At 41.1% G+C, this 19064-nt stretch overlaps 1 protein-coding gene across 4 annotated transcripts in view; it reads left to right on the top strand.

Moving 5' to 3' along the window:
• The window catches only part of PALLD (palladin, cytoskeletal associated protein), a 224701-nt gene that overhangs the window by 148999 nt on the left and 56638 nt on the right, over window positions 1-19064 (top strand). Inside the window, exon 1 of one of the 4 annotated variants that reach the window (XM_081021672.1) lies at window positions 5946-6310. The exons of the other annotated variants lie outside the window; for them this stretch is intronic. The gene's annotated coding sequence lies outside the window, so the exon portion shown is untranslated. Of the gene's footprint in view, window positions 1-5945; window positions 6311-19064 lie in introns of those variants that run through there. 4 annotated transcript variants of the gene reach the window in all.

The following is a 19064-nucleotide window of genomic DNA, read 5'->3' as shown; positions in this document are numbered from 1 at the left end:
GGAATGTCCATCACCTCATAGCTTTGAGGTGTTCCTGCAAAAATATTTTACCTACTTGTGGCTCTCTTTTATTTTTTAGTTTACTAAAATCTTCTACATCTCCTTTCATTTTGAAAAGAAATACTGAGGTGATTCACCAACAAAACAACAACAACAAATACCACAATAAAACTACCTCAATAAAGTTAAAATACCAATCTCAGTAACCAGGAATGCTGAGAACCAGTCAGGGGAATTCCTAGGTAAGCAGATAAGCAGATAAGCTTTCAGTCATCAGTGGAAAAGTCCCACAGTCAGAGCTCACCTGATTTCCACAGGGAAATCATTCCACAGTGTGGATGACAAATTCATTTTTAAAACTCTATTAGTATAGCCAGTATTCCTCGTTTTCATGGCCATAACATAATTAAAGTAGCAGCCCTAGTTTTATCACTCTTGTACTATTTGTGATCAAGTTTGCAACCCATCACGTTTTTTCCCTCACAAGCAGTCAGAAAATGTAGGTTGACAACACTGTGTTTGGCTATAATCTACAAGGTGGCAATTATAAAGCATAAAAAATGACTTTCCACCACTTGGAACACACTTTCTACAGCTGTAAATAATTTCTTCTTGGGTTGCATTGTGAGGACTACTTGAAAGGACAGCTACATGACTATTTTAGCAATTATGAATAATGCCAAAGTGAATGCAATTATTATTTTTAGCTAGAACATCGCTTCATCTGTTATGTGGACTATTCACAACTCTAGATTCCTGAATCATTTTTAATCTCAAAAGTAGCTTTGCATCCCTCTACTATAGATAATTGTATAACTTTGGAAAGGTGAATGATGGAGCAGCTTTCCAGGATTATTTCTACAATATATTTCCAAGACTCTTGTTAAAGCTCCAAAGAATGTTTCTGGTAGCAATATTTTTGTAAACTACTTTTAGCTGTAATGTTTTTAGTATGACACAAGATTTTTTTTGTGTCTTTTAATAAAATCTGGATTTATTTCCAATTAAATAAAATGAAAATTGGGTGAGATTCGTATTCTAGAGTGGGTCTGATTCTGTACACATCTGCCCAAGGAGATGTAGATCAGGTGAATCTGCTCTGGAATGCAAATAACAGAACTCAATTGAAATCTTAAAAATAGGGTAGTTCAGTTCTTGATTATCATATATTGACTTAAAATATGATATATGAATGAGAAATATGAGGTATGAATATTCACACTCACACACCTATGCTTCTCCCTTCACAGCATAAGCAACCAAACCAGGAAGCCTCTAATTTAGGGATGGGGAAGCTGTGGTCCCCCAGATGTTGTTTGATTCCATTTCCCATGAGCTTTGGTCCTGTTTTGGCTGGGGTTGTTGGGAGTTGTACAACAACAACATCTGGCTGATCGAAGGTTCTTTATTCCTGCTCTAATTAAATCATTTCCAGTTTTGTCTGCAATGCAAAACTGGTTGCCAGGTTCAGAACAGGCCACATTTTGAAGTTGGTTTAATATCATGACTTGCTCTGAAGCTGGTAAAGCCAATGACTTTATTGGAGAGTTTCAGTTTTATTATGTATAATCAGTTTGGAAATAAAAGAACAAAGAGCATCATAAAACTAGTCTGAGAATAATAAAGGCAATAAAAAACCCAGGTGTATTTACACCCTTATGATCAGTGATGTTATCTCACATAACATCACGTTGTTTAAAACCATTTGATGATGGCAAATAGTTGACACTTGGAATTGAACTTAACCCAGTTGTAACTATGGCATCACATTGATATCCATGGTGCCAGGAAACCAGCTGAGCCCAACTAAATTGTGCTCTATAATCCAATTGACCTTTGTGGAAGAAGGCACACTGCGTCAGAAACTGTGTGGTTTAATGGATTTTGTAATGTGATGCAAGCAGCAATGCCCTTCTGATATTGCGAAGGAATTTTCATTTCTGTCTTTTGTAATACCTACAATCAGTGCCTATTTACTCCGAAGCAAATGATGAAAATACTTTTTCTATCTTTATTCCAGGGTATACAGCAAACATGAATTCTGAACTGTACAATTTTGGATTAGAATGTTTTGTATCATGCTGTTGTCGCCCCTTTTAAGATAACATTTAACTGCTTTTTTAAAAGTATACATACAGTACATTCAGTCTCTGAGCAGTCAGTTACAGGTAGCTTCTGATCTCTCTTTAGGGAAGGAGGTTGAAAAGGCAGCTGTTTTAACGCTTCAGGTATAACTTGGATGTTGCCTACGTTCTTTACTAGGACTGAAATTTTCATTTTGGCTGACAGTGCTCTGCCAGAGATGAATGAAAAAGTATTGCTGCTTCTAGAGTAAGATCACCAGTTTTTCAGTGAACACCTCTGGCTGTTCCTTTAGCAGCAGCTTGATGTGCAGATATTGTCAGGTGATGTTGTTTATCTCCATGCTATGTAAAGCTTCATCTGCCGAGTTTGGCATATCAAGCTGTTAAGCCACAGGAGCAAGTTAGACTGTTTCTTTTCCTGGCCAATCTCTTTTCCAGAGACTGATGACGAAACGTGTCATTTAGTGTTATTGACTGCAATGCTTTTACGATATGGCTTCAGGCCCTGGACAGGACATCTTCTGTATTCTTCGGTGCTCTTTACAGAAAGATATCTGTGGTTATGGCTCATCGCTATATGTCACTAGAATGTTTCCTATGCGGTTTCTGCAAATGCTGGGTTTCAGCAGACAGCTGATAATATTGGGGGAACTGGCATCATTTGACCATGCGTCAACACTTCAGGGACAGCCCACGAAGTTCTGGTGTTTGAAGCAAAACAAAAAGATGTCACTACCCAATGAAGCTGCCCTGATGAATCTGAATCCTTCTGCCAAAGCTTACTCCACCGCCACCACCAAAAGGAAGTCAGAGAAGAGCAGGCAAAGGAGAAAGAGGTGGCAAGTGGTGTGATGTGATTCCAGGGACCCGTATCTGCCACCCCTCACAACTGTCCCCCAATCTGCTGCCTGAGGTGACTGCCTCACCGCAGCTCATGGGCAGGCTGGCCCTGAGCGCTTCCTGTACCTTAGGGGCACCTTTGAATCTACAAAACCCTTAATGTTATGGGTCCAACATAACGGAGGAGTTTATATCAAGTCAGCAGTGCTTTTTTTCTAGAAAAATAGGTGCTGGTACTCACTATGGTTATAGTAAGTGCCACACTTTTTAACAGTAACAAAAAAAGGAGGCGTCGGTACGGTGTACCCTTGAGTACCCCCTGGGTGGGGAAGCACTGCAAGTCAGACAAATGGTCCATGTAGCTCATCAGTACAGTCTGACTGTTGGTGGTTCTCCAGGGTATTCTCAGCCCAAACTGAGAATGGAATGGAATGGAATGGAAGATTTCAGGATCCCAAAGGACGTACTCTACTGGGAGCTAGCTTCAGGCACTAAGCCCATTGGCAGACCAACTCTGTGTTACAAAGATGTCTGCAAACATGACATGAAGGCTGGCAACATCAACCCTCCATGTGGGATTCCCTTGCAGATGACCGCAGGGCTTGGAGACAGACGGACAGACAGGTTGTGTATCCACAGCAGTGACCAGAGGAAGAATGATCACTGGGAGGGTCGATGGGAAGAAAAAACGCCGTGGTGCATCTGCAGCGGCCCAGCCAGACACCTTCATCTGTCCTGGCTGCAACAAAACATGTCTCTCCCATATCGGTCTCTACAGCCACAGCAGGCGCTACAACTCCCAACAGTTTGACTTCACCCCCAAAGGCACACTCCTCCATTGTTTCCCAAGACAGACGGATGTCAACAGCCAATCTGGCAATGCCTGGGATTGAATCTGGAACCTTTTGCATGTTTCCCATTAAATCTGTGACCTTTTCTCTAGCGTGTTTGTGATAATCTCAAGAACAACCCAAAGCATCCTCTTGCTGTATACCTGCAAGGTTCAGAGAACTTGGTGTGGTTTTTGTTTGGTTTGGTTTTTTTGGCTATTCCTTTACTCTGATTTTTTTCTTTTCTGGACACTTACCAAAGGTTTAGTCTTGGTGTCTTTCAGAAGTACTTTAACTATTTTGAGTAGCTTTAGATTGTTAAGGGTAAGCCAATAAAGAGGGTGGGACTTCAATGCCTTTAATTGGTTTTAATCCAATATTTTTATATGCATGTTTTAAATTTTAGTTTCCTATCCCTAGCTTTGGGGATGGGGCAAACTCAAAAATGTGCAATGCAGTCCTGTATGCAGCTGGTCTAGAATAAATTATAAGGTGCTTATTTCCAGGCAAGACTGCAACCTTAATCTGATAATTTGGTTGGTCTTTATAATTAATTTTGACATTTGTATCATTGTACAGTGCTTCCAGCATCTTGAGTCTTCATAAAATACTTTCCAAATAATTTGGTCAGGTTTTTTATGCAACACCACAAATTCCTGCATCCAGTTCCATTGCCCTATACACAGGCTATTATTTGCTCTCTGCTTTTAATCACATTAATCTTATGGAAAGGTGCTAAAATAGGCATCTTCATCATGTTGGTCTTAATACTTGTATATTTTTTTACAATATATACATATTGGCATATTGGCAGGCACCACTGGGAAATAGAATCATGGCCTCATATGATGTCTGCCGCCTTGATGATAATCCAGTTTGTGGGTTAATCCTACTACTCATTTATCAGAAATAGCAAGTCCTCTGCACAGCTGTGTATTAGATTGGCAACACCATGATGATATCAGCAAAGGTGGAATCTATTTTTATGAGATAACAGCATGGAATTGTGCTTTAATCTGAAGTCTCTGGTCCTTAAAGGTGTATTGTTCTATTGACCAGCCTTCCCCAAACTGGTATCCTCCAAGTGTTGTTAAACTGCAACTCTCACCCTTGTTGACTGTTAACCATGTTATCTGGGGCAGATGGGAGTTGTAGTTCTAGACATCTGGAGGGCACCAGGTTGGGTTTGGTTGGATATACTTTAGTGAGGCTGCTTTTAGGGTAAATCATTTTAGTGACTGATACATGAACATAGGGAAACTGTTCAAAGCGTTCTCTAACACTGGGATGGGCATAATGCAGGCCGGTGAATCTACTTTGTTTTTGCTTTTCAACAGAACTGTGAGATCCTCCAACAGGGACAAGGAGAAAAACAGTAGTCGGGGGGGGGGTGAGCCACATTTAAATTCTGACACATTTTATTACAGCCCAATAATTTGTTTTCATTACTAGAAATGAGCTCAGAATCCATTCTTACAAAAATCCACTTTTCTCCCGAGATGAAAGGGAAAGTTGGGGCACCCTTTTGTTACTGCTGATGTTTAAAAAGGAAATAAATAAATCATAAATCTATTCCAAAGCATCCAGAGATCTGTCAGTAGATTGAGATCTACCTTTGGCCTCTTCTCTGTGAGAGTCCCGTAGTATACACTGTGACTGTCTTCGTAGCGAATATGCATAGATCTTATTTAATAATGGCTTAACTGCAGCACTATTTATTTATTTAAAAGCATTTATAAACTACTTAATATTACAAAAAAAAAACCAACAACCACCCTCTAAGTTGGTGTACAGGGTCAAAAAAGGCAACACAGTATTTCTCTGGAAAGCAAAGCAGTCATTCCCCTATTCATTAAACTTATGCCATACATTTCCTTTCTGTCACTCGCTTCTCTTGGGGAAAAAAATTATTGTGACACCTAAGAAAATATAATCTCCATCCCGTGCCGCTGTAAGAACCTGTGGCAAAACTCTTTCAGACACTGCCATTTTAAAACACACTAACACCACAAAACCCAGGCTGTTTCTTTCTCATGCTTGATTTATTAGAGATTTCTCTGTAATTTGTAATGGAAACAGACACAAAGGCACCGTGGAAAAGAGACTATTGCTAAAGCAGCCTGCTACTATCTGGACAGGAGCCCCTCATGGAGACGTTTAAAACATTCCAAAATCCTGCCTTCCTCTAAGGCGACCCTGAGAGAGCTTTAGCAGACTGTGGCGAAGGAAGAGGAGCCCAGAAGAAATGAAAGACCATGACAGTATTCTCCCTTTTCCGCCCCCGCTTTCAAACATTGCTTTTTAGCAACTGACTGCTTGGATTCCCGGGACCTTGGAGGGACTCTTATTGTGAAACTGCAAGAGCTAGAAAGCCTTAGTGAAGAATCACTGAGTCATGAAGTTGGTGTTCTCTCCTCTGACTAATCTGTATATATCATTGAGTACCTGCTCAACTCCACTTCAGTTCCCAAAGTGCTGGTATTACTGCTGCAGCTGGTCTGCCTTACCGCTTCATGGAGAGACATTTCACATTGGTGTGAACTAGACGCAGGAAAGGTAAGATGAGAGGGTTTCTGTGTAGCAGTTCTGTGCGTTCCTTTTGTGTATCAGGTAAGTAAATATGCTGAACAGGGAAGCTGTAGGATGGCTGATTTAATGCAGTTACGTACATAGAATCGTGTAACGTGATCTTGAATGTTAGCTAGTTGCACTGGGCTCTACTCTGGACCGATTCTTTCTGTGTATCTTCTTGTATTAGTTAATCTTTCTGTAATTGGAGACATGCTTTGGCAGCCCTGCTTTATTTGCAGTCTTTGGCATCACTTTAGTTTTTTCAAGTCCAGTTGGGATGCCAGTGTGGCAGCAGCTGTTTCAGTCTAGGTGCATGTGTGATTTCTCACACATAGGCAGGGGGGTTTTGGGGGGGGAAATGCAACTTTTTCTTTTTCCTTTTGCACTTTTAAGGAAGATTATTCTTTTCATTTTAAAGCAAAAATACCACTGGGGAAAGCAGAAAAGGTCAGGGTAAGCATACTTTCCAGCATAAACAAGTTTAAAAGTTTCAGTGAGGATAGTAAAATCCAAAACACAAAAAGGGGTATGTGCAGTTTTGAATTGAGGCCAATCTTCCATGATTTAACAAATATTACAGAAGTGTTTTGTCAAGTAAGTGGCCCATAACCTCAAGGATTTTTTTTCTCATGCTTTTTCTCAAAGTGCAACAGGTCATTGGCAAACTCACGAAAGTTATGCAGGATCCTTTTGGCAGTGTCAACTTGTGTACTCATGCTGTTGGTTTGTTTTCGTCAGATCTCTCAAACTGAGAGTTGAGAGAAATTGATGTTGGTGGTACTCTTACAATAGCTTTGTAAATTGCAGAGCAACTGTCCCTGTGGGTTCCTTCTTCCTTTCTGTCTGTCCGTCTCGCTGACTGCTGTAGACATTTGTTTAAATGGTCAAACTGGACACAAAGTACATGAAAGTTTCCTGGCAGCAGGCACCTAATTAAGAAGAATGCTGGGAAAAGTAAAACTTGACTCCCCCACCCACCCTCCTTTTTAAAATATAATGATGTGTTTACAGAAACTTGGAAAGCAAAGAGATACATTGGTTTTCAAAAAGAAACCAGTGTCTGGTTTGGGAACGTTTATATCTGTATTAGATGAAGGAATATGAAAAACTCCACTCTAAAAATAGGAATGGGGATGTGTGTGTTTTAATTTAGAAGGTGTATGGATGAAGAAACAAATATTCTGTGTGTAGTGCTAGCTAGACCATGGTGTGGTTTAAACTAAGAAGCAAATTAAACTGTAGTATTGAGTGGGGAGGGGTCTCTCTTATGGACATTATGGGAATGATTGCAGTACTATGATCTAACAAAGAATGCTTAGGAGCACACGCACACACACATTGCGGCATGATTTATGGATGGGGAGATGGGGAGGAGAATTGTGCTGTGTGTCTTACTGGCGTTTGGTCTTCCCTGATGGCCTCTGGGCAGATGAAAGAGCCTGTGATTAACTAGACAGATGCTAACCATGAAATGAGTAGGACGAGTAACTGATAGTGTCTGTAATGTACTTCATAAGGAAACCTTTATCTTTTGGCAAATCTCTTGACCTCAAGAAACTTGCCTAAAAGTTTTACTGAGTCATTGGCAATTGATCCTAAGCACGGAATGACTAAGAAAGTGTCCCCTTTATGTCTGATTGCATGTAAGTTTTTAAAACTCAGGGGTATGTTTTTTTAGTGGCTGCAGTTGGCTTCGTGTGAAAGATAAGAGAGGATTTATTTAGTCCAGTGACTTATCAATACTTCGATTATTATGAGAATGGTTGTTAGATGAAGAAGTCATTAAAAGAAATGCAATTGAGTTGCATTTCAATGCAATGGTACAGTCCTATACATGTCTACTCAGAAGTAAGCCCTTTTGAGTTCTGTTGAACTTACTCCCCCATGTTTGTATAGGATTGCAGCCTAGCCACACTTTAGTTCCATTGGAATAATGGGATCTTAAATTAGCCCATGACTAAAGCATAGCTAATTTAGTCTGGATCTAATCCACCTAGAAATGCAGTGCAGTGCCATATGACCTGGTTGCCAGAAAGTTTCTGCGAGAAACAGGAAATATTGGTAGCCACTGCTGTGGAAACTAACATGAAGTATTATCTTGCGGCTTTTTGGTCTTTAAGGTGCGGCTAGTTGGTCTTTAAGGTGCTACAGGAAGGATTTTTTTTTTATTTTTTTTTAATATTTCGACTATGGCAGACCAACACGGCTACCCATCTGTATCTTGCGGCTGTTGCTTTTATTTAAATCAAGAAATAAAACTTTCAGTTTGGTTTGCTAATGCAAAATAAATGGCTAGTTCTAAAACCATTACAGATGGAAACTGAAGGTCTATGCAGACTTGCATCTACCAGTGAAGTTTGATTTAGAGTTTTTAGTAAATGCAACACTCAATTATTGAATTGGCATATTTATCACAAGATTATACATTTCAGCAGCCAATATGCTGAATGGTTTGATGGATAGCTTGTTCACTGTGGTGTTGGAAAAATCTAAAAGTGCAACCACATAAAAATGCATATTACATCTAAAGTGTGTGGAGAAAGTCACACCAGCAGCAACTGGAAAAGTGAAAGCAGCATGGGTAATCCCCTACCCAGTGATGAGTATGCCATTCAGATGTCTGATTGGAAAGTTTGGATGTTTGGAGTCTTATGTTTATAGACTACTTTTATGGAGAGGACTACAATATTATTATTATTATTATTATTATTATTATTATTATTATTACCCCAGTAGAGAAGACCTTGTCCTGCATTGCCACCCAGATAGTGGAGCCCTGCAGAGCAAAGGCTCAGAGGAAAGTCTCAAACATATGGGGCTGGGTGATCTTAAAAAGTATTGAGTATTCTAGATCATTTATGGAATTAATAAATGTGCTGTATTTTTCCTTAGATGACTATATTTCCCCCCAAATTTTTAAAGTTTAAAATTGGGGGTCGTCTTATACACGGAATGATTAAAATATTTATTTCTTAATTTTAGGCTCAAAAAAAAGAGAGGTTATCTTATATATGGAAAAATACAGTATGCACATTTTGGGAAGTGTCTTGTAGACTGTAGAAAGCTGAATAGGATAAGCAGAACAATAACAAATATTTGCTCATTTTTGTTTTTAAATGACTGTACCTTAAAGATGTATAGTGGAACCTCGTTTTTCGAACCTCTCAGCTGCCGAAAGTTTCGGAAGCTGAACGCCGAAAACCAGGAAGTGAATGCTTCCGTTTTCAAACGTGCCTTGGAAGTTGAATGGCTTCCAAGGCGCATTTCTCAATTTTCACCATAGACTTTGCCGACAGCCCTTTGATCCTCAGTTTTCGAACGTTTCGGAAGTCGAATGGTCTTCCGGAATGGATTACATTTGAAAACTGAGATTCTACTGTACTTGCACGTGCACTGACAGACTGGTACATCACAAGTGAATTGTGCAAAATGGATATCAGTTGTACCTGCATTGCACCCAGAGACAAGTACCTGCTTCTCAGTTCAGCCTTTCAGCAGGCAACATTCATGGGAAATGGGCTGTACAGTTTCAAACTTCATCCATTATTTGTCCTGTGATTAAACAAATGGACATCAAAGATTTACTAAGTCTTTCACTGGATTTCTACAAAAGAAACATCCAACCAGTTTCATTTTACAGCTAAGATTACTGAATCAGTCCTCATCTGTTGCCTTATTCATATAGTGTCAGATGCATTTGAACTTTACATAGCTTAACTCCCTTTTTGAGGTATTTGCCTTCTCTGAAGAGAAAGACGGTTGTATTGGACATACAGAACCCTGCATGTGAAAAATGCTTTACATTTAAGTTTGAATTGCACAGATGGTTGCCAAATTTTAATGTGTCTGTCCAGTGCAAACAAAAGCCCATGCACAGGCTTCCATCAGGCTTCAAGCTGGGAAATGCACTTGCAGTGAGGCAGGGCGTGCAGGAATCACGTGCGTGCACACACTTCTGTACAGAGTACCAGGCCTGTCATTTACAGCACCACATATGCCCATCATGTCACAAAATAGCTCATGAGAGATAAGTTTTGTTGTTAAACTGATATAAACCTTTCTAAGATTGTCCTGTCAATACACCTAAGTCTCTACAGTGGTACCTCAGATTAAGTACTTAATTCGTTCTGGAGGTCATACTTAACCTGAAACTGTTCTTAACCTGAAGCACCACTTTAGCTAATGGGGCCTCCTGCTGCTGCCGCGCCACCAGAGCCCGATTTCTGTTCTTATCCTGAAGCAAAGTTCTTAACCTGAAGCACTATTTCTGGGTTAGCGGAGTCTTTAATCTGAAGCGTATGTAACCTGAAGCGTATGTAACCTGAGGTACCACTGTAAATCACAATTAGCCTTTGGATAAGGCTACCAGATCAGCAGTTCAATTAAAAAAGGTAAAGGACCCCTGACAGTTAAGTCCAGCCATGGACCACTCTGGGGTTGCGGCGCTCATTTCACTTTACAGGCCGAGGGAGCCAGCGTTTGTCTGCAGAGTTTTTCCGGGTCACGTGGTCAGCATGACTAAGCCGCTTCTGGCACAACGGAACACCGAAACCAGAGCAGCACACAGAAACGCCATTTACCTTCCCGCCAGAGCGGTACCTCTTTATCTACTTGCACTTTTTTTGGTGTGCTTTCGAACTGCTAGGTTGGCAGGAGCTGGGACCAAGCGACGGGAGCTCACCCTGTCGCAGGGATTCAAACCCCTGAGCTTCTGATCGGCAAACCCAAAAGGCTCAGTGGTTCAATTAGAACAAATCAATTGCTAGAGTTAGTACATGTGTTTTGATTTTGGGCCTCCAGAAACACACATGAAAGACAGGCTTTGGGCCCCAGCTGAGGATAGGCGCTAAACCTGCCCATGATGACATCAGTGTCTGGTCAAGTTGTGTTCTTACTCTCATCTATGTCCCAGAGTGCAGGTTCTTTGTTTTTGTTTAACTTGGGTCCTAACACTGAGAACAGAGTCCCTTTTACTTTATAATCCCACCCTCTTCATATTCTCAACCCACCCCCCACCCCCGTTTTTGTGTGTGATGCAATTCTGGGAACTGTCTTTCATATTTTTAGATAAGGTGGATGTATAACTTTTGGTAATTCATGTGTGCTTCCTCCAAGAGATTTACCTCTTTACCTCTAAGCCAAGTATATTTTCTGTTTGCTTGGTTAGCAAGAGCTCTCTGCATGTTTCCATGCTGGGTTTTTAACTTCTGATGCTAAAGGCTGCACCTGGAACCTTACTGCATCAGCAGAACTATGACTCGTACCCTTGTTTTGGGACATTTTTCACTCTGATTGCGGGGGGGGGGGGGACACTTTCAAGAGCCTAACTAGATGTGACTGATCTCTCAAAGGGTGGGGGGTTTTGGGGGGAGGGGGGTTTGGCAGTACTAATTGAAGCTGCATGGTGATTTATGTTAGCTGTTGCGCTAGCAGATACAGTTAGCCATCTCTCTCACTTTACCCATTTACCAACACATTTAGTGTAACTGTATTGCATAGAATGTTCTTCCAATTAAGAGCGCTCTCTCTCTCTCTCTCTCTCTCTCTCTCACACACACACACACACACACACACACACACAATCTTGCTGTTTTTAAGTCACCCCCTGAACCAACGCTGTTATTTGTCTCATAGGGCAAAACATATACGCACCTATATCTTCTGCCCTTTAAGGCAAATAGCAGTTTTGGTGAAGCAAATTTGATTAGGGAGTTTTGCCCCTAATTGAGCACTCTTTCCTACTGGTGACTTCATTGTGTACCAGGTCAGAGAACCCTTTTGAATGCAATGCAGTTGATTGTATAAAAGCTACTTGGCCTGGGGCTGGCATCGTCTTTAAAATTGGGGACACTGTTTGGAATCTGTCTGTAGTTGTATCACCTACACAGGTCTAAGATGCCAGAAAACACCAGTATCTCTCGTGTGTGTGTGTGTGTTTTTGCACTCATGGCCTTTCCTTCACTGTGTGTTGAAAACTGTGCAGTAAGTGATGGGCTAATAAGGAAACATCTGATCAGGGAATGAGTTCAACATGGGTTCCAAATAGGGAAAGGGAACCCATTTATTGAGGAAACCAATTTATTATGGGAAATCACTGCTGTGTTTAAAAAGAAATTCCTTTCTTTTATGAAATATGTGTTCTGGGAAGTCATACCAATGCAGAGGGTATTTAAGAGCATTGTTTTGATTACTGGCACCTCAGTATTAAATGCTGTTTCTTGGAAATGTCTAATTGATGGTCTTTTAACATAGGGCTTGCCTGCAGGGCTGAATTTGCGTGACTTTAGTAAACTACCAGCATAGCAAATCAGTCTACACTGTGAGCATATTGGAATTGCCAAACACACCACTGTAAGTTCTACAGCTCGAACTGTACTTACTTCCCTGTTGTTGTTTAACACATAAACACAGGGAAGACAGATGCTCCAAATTTAAATGCAACACTGTTCTGAGTGTGATGGGCATTGTGTTCAGGAAATAGTGACCTATCTATTTTATCCTTCCCTGCTTTAATGCTTTATAAACTTAAAGTACCTAGGCCTATACAATTATGTGTAACAGCATGTGAACAAGTTGCCATCTGAACAAGTTTACCCATGAATAAACATGTACAGTGGTACTTCGGTTTACAAACTTAATCCGTTCCGGAAGTCCATTCTTAAGCCGAAACCATTCTTAAACCAAGGCGCGCTTTCCCTAATGAGGCCTCCCGCCACCGGTGCCCTTCCACCATTCGGCTTCAGTTCTTAGACCGAGGTAAAGTTCACAAACCGGGACACTCCTTCCAGTTTTGCGGAGTTCGTAAACTGAATAGTTTGTAAACAGGGCTGTTCTTAAACCGAGGTACCACTGTATATTAACTAATTATATCATTTTCAGTGCATTAAAATGAATATTCTCCTATTTTACATGAAAATTCTCTAATATTCTCATTAATCGAGAATATTCTCCAAAAGATTATTCTCGAGAGTTTAACATCATTAAGGGTGCATGTGTCTGAATTCTCATAGAATTTGGAAAAGACATCTAAGGTTACCTGGTCGACTTCCCTGATGATGCAGGAAATTCACTATGATTAGCACTCTTGGTATTCATATACCATTGTATTTCTATCCCACCTTTTATCCAAGGTGGCATACACAGTCCTTCTCCCCCTCCCCATTTCATCTTCACAACAACCCTGTGAGGTAAGTTACACTGAGAGTGAGTGACTTGCCTAGTTGAGTGTGTAACTGGACACAGCGCTCCAGGTGAGGCCTCACCGTAGCCAAATCAGAGTGGTACCATTAGTTCTAATGAAGTAGGTACTCTAGTTTCATTGATGCAGCCTACAACTGCATTGGCCTCCCCACCCTGCCGGTGCTGCTTTGCATTGCCTTCCCCCCCTATCCTGTCCTTCCTTCCAAAGGAGCCCAGGGCAGCAAATAGCAAGGCATAAAAACACAGTTTCTTTATTTCGTTCTCTGTTCTGTCAAGATCATCTGGAATCCTGTTTCAGTCTTCTAGTTTAGTCTACAACCTTGAAGAGCATCACCTCTGCTCCTTTGTCCAAACTGGAAGTAACTTAGAAGGGCATTGCCATGAATGGAACATAGTAGTGTCATTTTTGTAGTGGCAGCTGTTACCCATTGGGAGGGCAACAGTAGGTGGAACCAGAACCAGTGACAGGTGGAGCCAATTCTAGGTTTGTCCCCATCCTCTTCCCTGCGGAATTCTGTAAGGGCAAAACTGAGATTAAGCAGAAGAAAGATGATAACCAAGGTTCCTCTCTCTCACACACACACACACATACTGATTGTATGAAGGTAGACAGGTGAGGGAAATCTGCAGGCAGACTGAGGTTGTTGAGATAGTGCCTCCATTCAGTCTAATAAACCAGGCTCCACTGGCATTTTCTCTAAATCTTGAAAGTAGACTTTCTGCTGTCTCACCGGGTATGTAAGCATATTCAACTGTCTCTGAAGAGCAAGAAATAAACTAGAAAAGACAATTCTCGCATTACTTTCTCACTATACATTCATTCATGGATCTTTGGCCTGTCACCAAGCAGAGGAGGAAGGAACAGGTTGGGCTTGCAAGCCCATCACTATGAAAAAACCCTGATATTAAATCATAGATCAGGCCTGATGAAATCTTCTACCCCACCCCAACCCCAAATTCCTGCTGCACTTCCCTCATCTTTATGACCACTCTGCTCTCCCTCCCCATCATTCCACTTACCTCTTAACTTAAATAGACACGGTGACTGAGGGTTCTACTGCTGGCACTGTTTTTAAGTTAAATCACTCACAGCAGCACAAGCCCCTCTATGCCTTCCCCCTCTGTCAGTTCCTAAACTTCCTAGGTGCTTAGAGTGACATGATACAATTTGGCATCACATCACTTTGAAGATGCTCAAGGTAGTAGGGCAAGTCCACTAGTCACCCTTCCTGGAGTGGCTCTGGAGTGATAGAGATTCTGGAGCAGAGAGAGGCTTATTCTGCTGTGAACAGCACAAGCCCTTCTTTTAAAGGTTAAGAAACAGGCCCACCCCGTCTCCTCTCTGATAAGGGCCCACCTGAGCAGGACCCTCTGGGTAGCACAGGGCCTGGACATATGCCCAGTTGTTCAGCCCTAGCAGCACCAGTGCATGTATAAAAAATATTTATAAATACCATTACCACCCTATCTGTCTATAAATACAAACTGGGCATCCAGAAATGCAAGGAGCTTAAACAAAGGAGCTTAAGGGCACAGATCAATATTCCAGTTTTTATAGGTCTTTTGTAGTGGGGGGGAGGTGTGGAGGGGCCCTTCGTTGCACGTGAAATGTACCTTGGGTGTTGCCTGTTACATCCTAGCTTGAACTGATGACCCAACTTCTTCTACAGTCATACCTTGGAAGTCAAACAGAATCCATTCCAGAAGCCCCTTTGACTTCCAGAACATTCAGAAACCAAAGCACAGCTTCCGATTGGCTGCAGGAAGCTCTTGCGGCCAATCGGAAGCTGCGCCGGATATTTGGCTTCCGAAAATAGTTCAAAAACCGGAACACTCACTTCCGGGTTTCAGTCGTTTAGGAGCCAATTTGTTTGGGAGCCAAGGTGTTCAAGATCCAAGGTACAACTGTAACTTGAACTGCATGTGGCTTGCTGCAAGTAATGCTGAAATCTGGAAAAGTCAGCCTTTTGAAAGGTTTTAATTATTTGTATAAATCTTCTAAGGACAGTCAAAGCAGCCCTTTGGTCCACTTCACGTGTAGTCAAGAGCCAGTGTGGCATAATGGTTAGTGTTGAACTGTGACCTGGGAGACCAGGGTTCAAATCCCCACTCAGCCACGAAGCTCTTTGGATGACCTTGGGCAAATCACTGTCTCTTAACCTAACCTACCTCACAGGGTTGTTGTGAGGATGAAATGAGGAAAGCAACGACCATGTACACCACCTCGAGCTCCTTGGAAGATATATCAAGCATAATATTCACACAAAAGAAAGACTTCCTGAACAGCATCATTGGGATAGTTCAAAATGTGATTTTTCTTTCTGGCTGCTATATATAGAAAGCAAACTTGTGTAATCTACTGTTAAAATAGAAGAGAGGGGAGAAGCCAGTTGCATTTTTTCCATTACAGTTCATTTTAACAGATGTTTTCTGTTCCTTCCCCACTCCCCCCCCCCACCATGACAAACATACCAAGGGAGAAGTCTTCAAGCTCAGCAAGGAACTGTAGCAACACTGCACAGAACAATAGTTGCATCATCTATCACTCGTCACAATTTAGGTCCAAGTTTTGTTTCAACTTAAGTCTTGATTGATGTGTTATAAACATAGTTTTACTATTATTTATATCAGTGTTTTGAGAATAACACCAAATTGCTCTTCATACTCGGGGAACATTCCTGGAACCGCAAACAAGATCTTTTGAAACTAAGATAGCAACAGAAGCTTGGGTATAGTTTTCAGTGAAAAGTGGAGCAAGCTGTTCTCCTGTATATTTCATTATACCAAGGGTAAAGTTGACTTCAATTAAAACTCAGTTAAGCTGTAACTATGAGAGGGAACAACGGGAAGTTTCTGCTTCTAGCTAACAGGAAAGGATAATTTGCTCTTCAGTCCTGTGAGTAGATTGTTCAGCGTGGGAATAGGGATGCACCAAGTAGCTCCACTTCTAACATCTGCACAAACATCAGTATCAATGGAGTCTTTGCAGATTCAGTTCCACACGCAAGGGCTTCTCTGGAACCAAGAGGGTTCCAGTTGACTTGGAAGCCTTCATGCATTACAGCTACATGTGCAAGGCTGAGGTGGTATAGGATGGGGAACATTCAGTGTGTCGCTACTCCCGTGTTCAGTAATGGAAGTAATATTGCTTGAAGAGTGCAATGGTTTGCTTTATGCATGGATTTCAAACCATGGTTTGGTGCTGATGAGTAAAATATATGGTTATCCAAACTTCTAATTTTGAAGAAAACAGATTGCTGCATAGATTGGTAGCTCCCAGTGTGTTACTTTTGTTATGGGGACGCAGGTGGCGCTGTGGTCTAAACGTAGCAGTTCAGAAGTGCGCCATTGCAAGTAGTTAAATAGGTACCACTGCAGCAGAAGGTAAACAGCGTTTCCTTACGCTGTGGCTTCCATCACAGTGTTCCATTGTGCCAGAAGCGGTTTAGTCATACCACATGACCCGGAAAGCTGTCTGTGTTCAAACGCCGGCTCCCTCAGCCTGAAAACGAGATGAGCGCCGCAACCTCATTGTTGCCTTTGACTGGACTTAACCATCCAGGGTTCTTTACCTTTTTACCTTTACTTTTGTTATGAAAAATCTTCCTGCTCCATACCGAAGAGTATAATGTAAAAATAACTCATTTGGTAAGACTTTTCGAACCTCAGCTCATCAAATAAAACTTTCCCTTGATTGATTTAACATTTCCTGAAACACACTGGAAACCACCAGCCTTTTGTTGTAGTTGTTGTTCCTTTTGTGCATTTATTTACAGCTATAGTTGAACCCTGTTTTTGTGTGAGGATTGCCATTTTCTCACCTTGCACTCAGATGAAGGAGATGAGAGGGTGTATGACCCCAAGGCTTATCATTGCTGGTTGCTGAACATCCAAACCATGGTCTCTAGCCTTACTTTGGAGGATTGTCTGAATCTGGCCTATGCTTCCAGTGGTCAAATTATGAGACAAAGATTATGAACAGATCTTCCATCTCTCTAAATTTATCTCATATTTAACAGGATCTGCCCAGAGTGATTTAATACACAGCACTGAGAGAGGGGTTTTAATTTTTTTCCTGGTGCGTTCTCTCCCCACGCCCCATATAAATTGCTTCCACTCTCCAAGCTGCAACCCCTAATGGAACAAATAGGGGGGAGGGCATTGCTGCTTTAAAAGAATTTTAAATAGATTGGGCATCACCCATGTCTTGTCTAATTTGACTGCAAGACTGAAGCCCAGAATAGTATTCGAACTTTATTCATTGATTTCCTAAAGTAGCAATATCTAGGTAGGGAATAAAAACTGTCTTTGCACTGACCTTGGGAATTTTATGTACGGAGACAGCTAATTTGGATCTGTGAATCATAAGATGAATAGCCAATGCTGCTTTTGACTTGCCAGAGTAATTGTTTTTCCTGTCTCCCCGTCCAGCAAAAACCAGTTCCAAAGTGGTAGGCTTCATCAATCCTGGAGGTCAAGGGTCAGTCTGCAGGCCAAGCCTTTCTCCTTCCCCCCTCCTTTAACTGTAACTCATCTGTTAGCCTGGAAACCTATGACAGCGGTCTTCCAAATCTAACCTCAGAGAGGTCCTGCTTGATAGACGCTGATATAAACTTCTAAAATGGAAAACATACCCTGGTACCCAAATGTTTTCTGTTTTCTCTGATCAGTTGACAGTTATTTATTGGTTTATAATGAGACTTGTATTCTGTAAGAGGCCTCTAGTGGAATCTGTAGCTCTTTACAATTCCCAAAATAAGGAACTAAGTAGCCTAGACTTGCTTGGCATTTTCTGTGTGGTGATGCTTAGATAAAATAGCAGTGCTGGAGAAAATAGCGCACAAATGTATTTCTCTTAACACTGTCTTGAAAGCAGACTTTCCATTGCTGAAAATGAATGGCAAATGCTAAATGTATAGCTATTTAGAAAGTTTACACTTGAAATGTGGGAGAATCATGGCATGTCAACTTGGCATCCATGATTATTGGACATCAGTATGATCCTAAGCATGTTCACACAGAAGTAAACCCTGCTGTTTCCAATTCGGTTGTAAAATACTAAAAGCCTTAAGCAGATTCTCTGTTTGTTTTGTGTTGCAACAAGAGCTGTAGAAGTTCTAACTGTTCTAAATGCAAAGAAAATTACTTCTGTCCTTTAAATTCTGTTTCTGATTAAGACATTAGCCTTTCAAAATGATCCTTTCGGAGAACTTAAATGGAGACACTGAAGCAAATTGTTGGTTGGAGAGAGGTTTCCTATTAAGGAAGAGTGATGTAATGCCAATGGAATACAGCCAGGTTCTCTCCACTCATTTTATTTATATTAGCTGCATACCAGAGAAAGATACCCCAACAACATGAGTGCTGCTCACTATATTTAGTCAGGCTAGTTTAGTAATTCCAGGAGGTTATGTTTATATGCAATGGAAATAATTATAAAAAGGTATTTTGAGCATCTTAGTTCAATCAAATGGGTTTAAGCAAAAATGCTTTTAAAAAAAAGATCATAAAATTGGGGTGGTATTTGGGGCTGTATGTC

The sequence above is a fragment of the Podarcis pityusensis genome, assembly GCF_964106645.2.
Source record: "Podarcis pityusensis genome assembly, chromosome: 9".
NCBI lineage: Eukaryota > Metazoa > Chordata > Lepidosauria > Squamata > Lacertidae > Podarcis > Podarcis pityusensis.
Note: the sequence above shows the minus strand (reverse complement) of the source record. Positions and strands in the feature narration are given on the sequence as shown.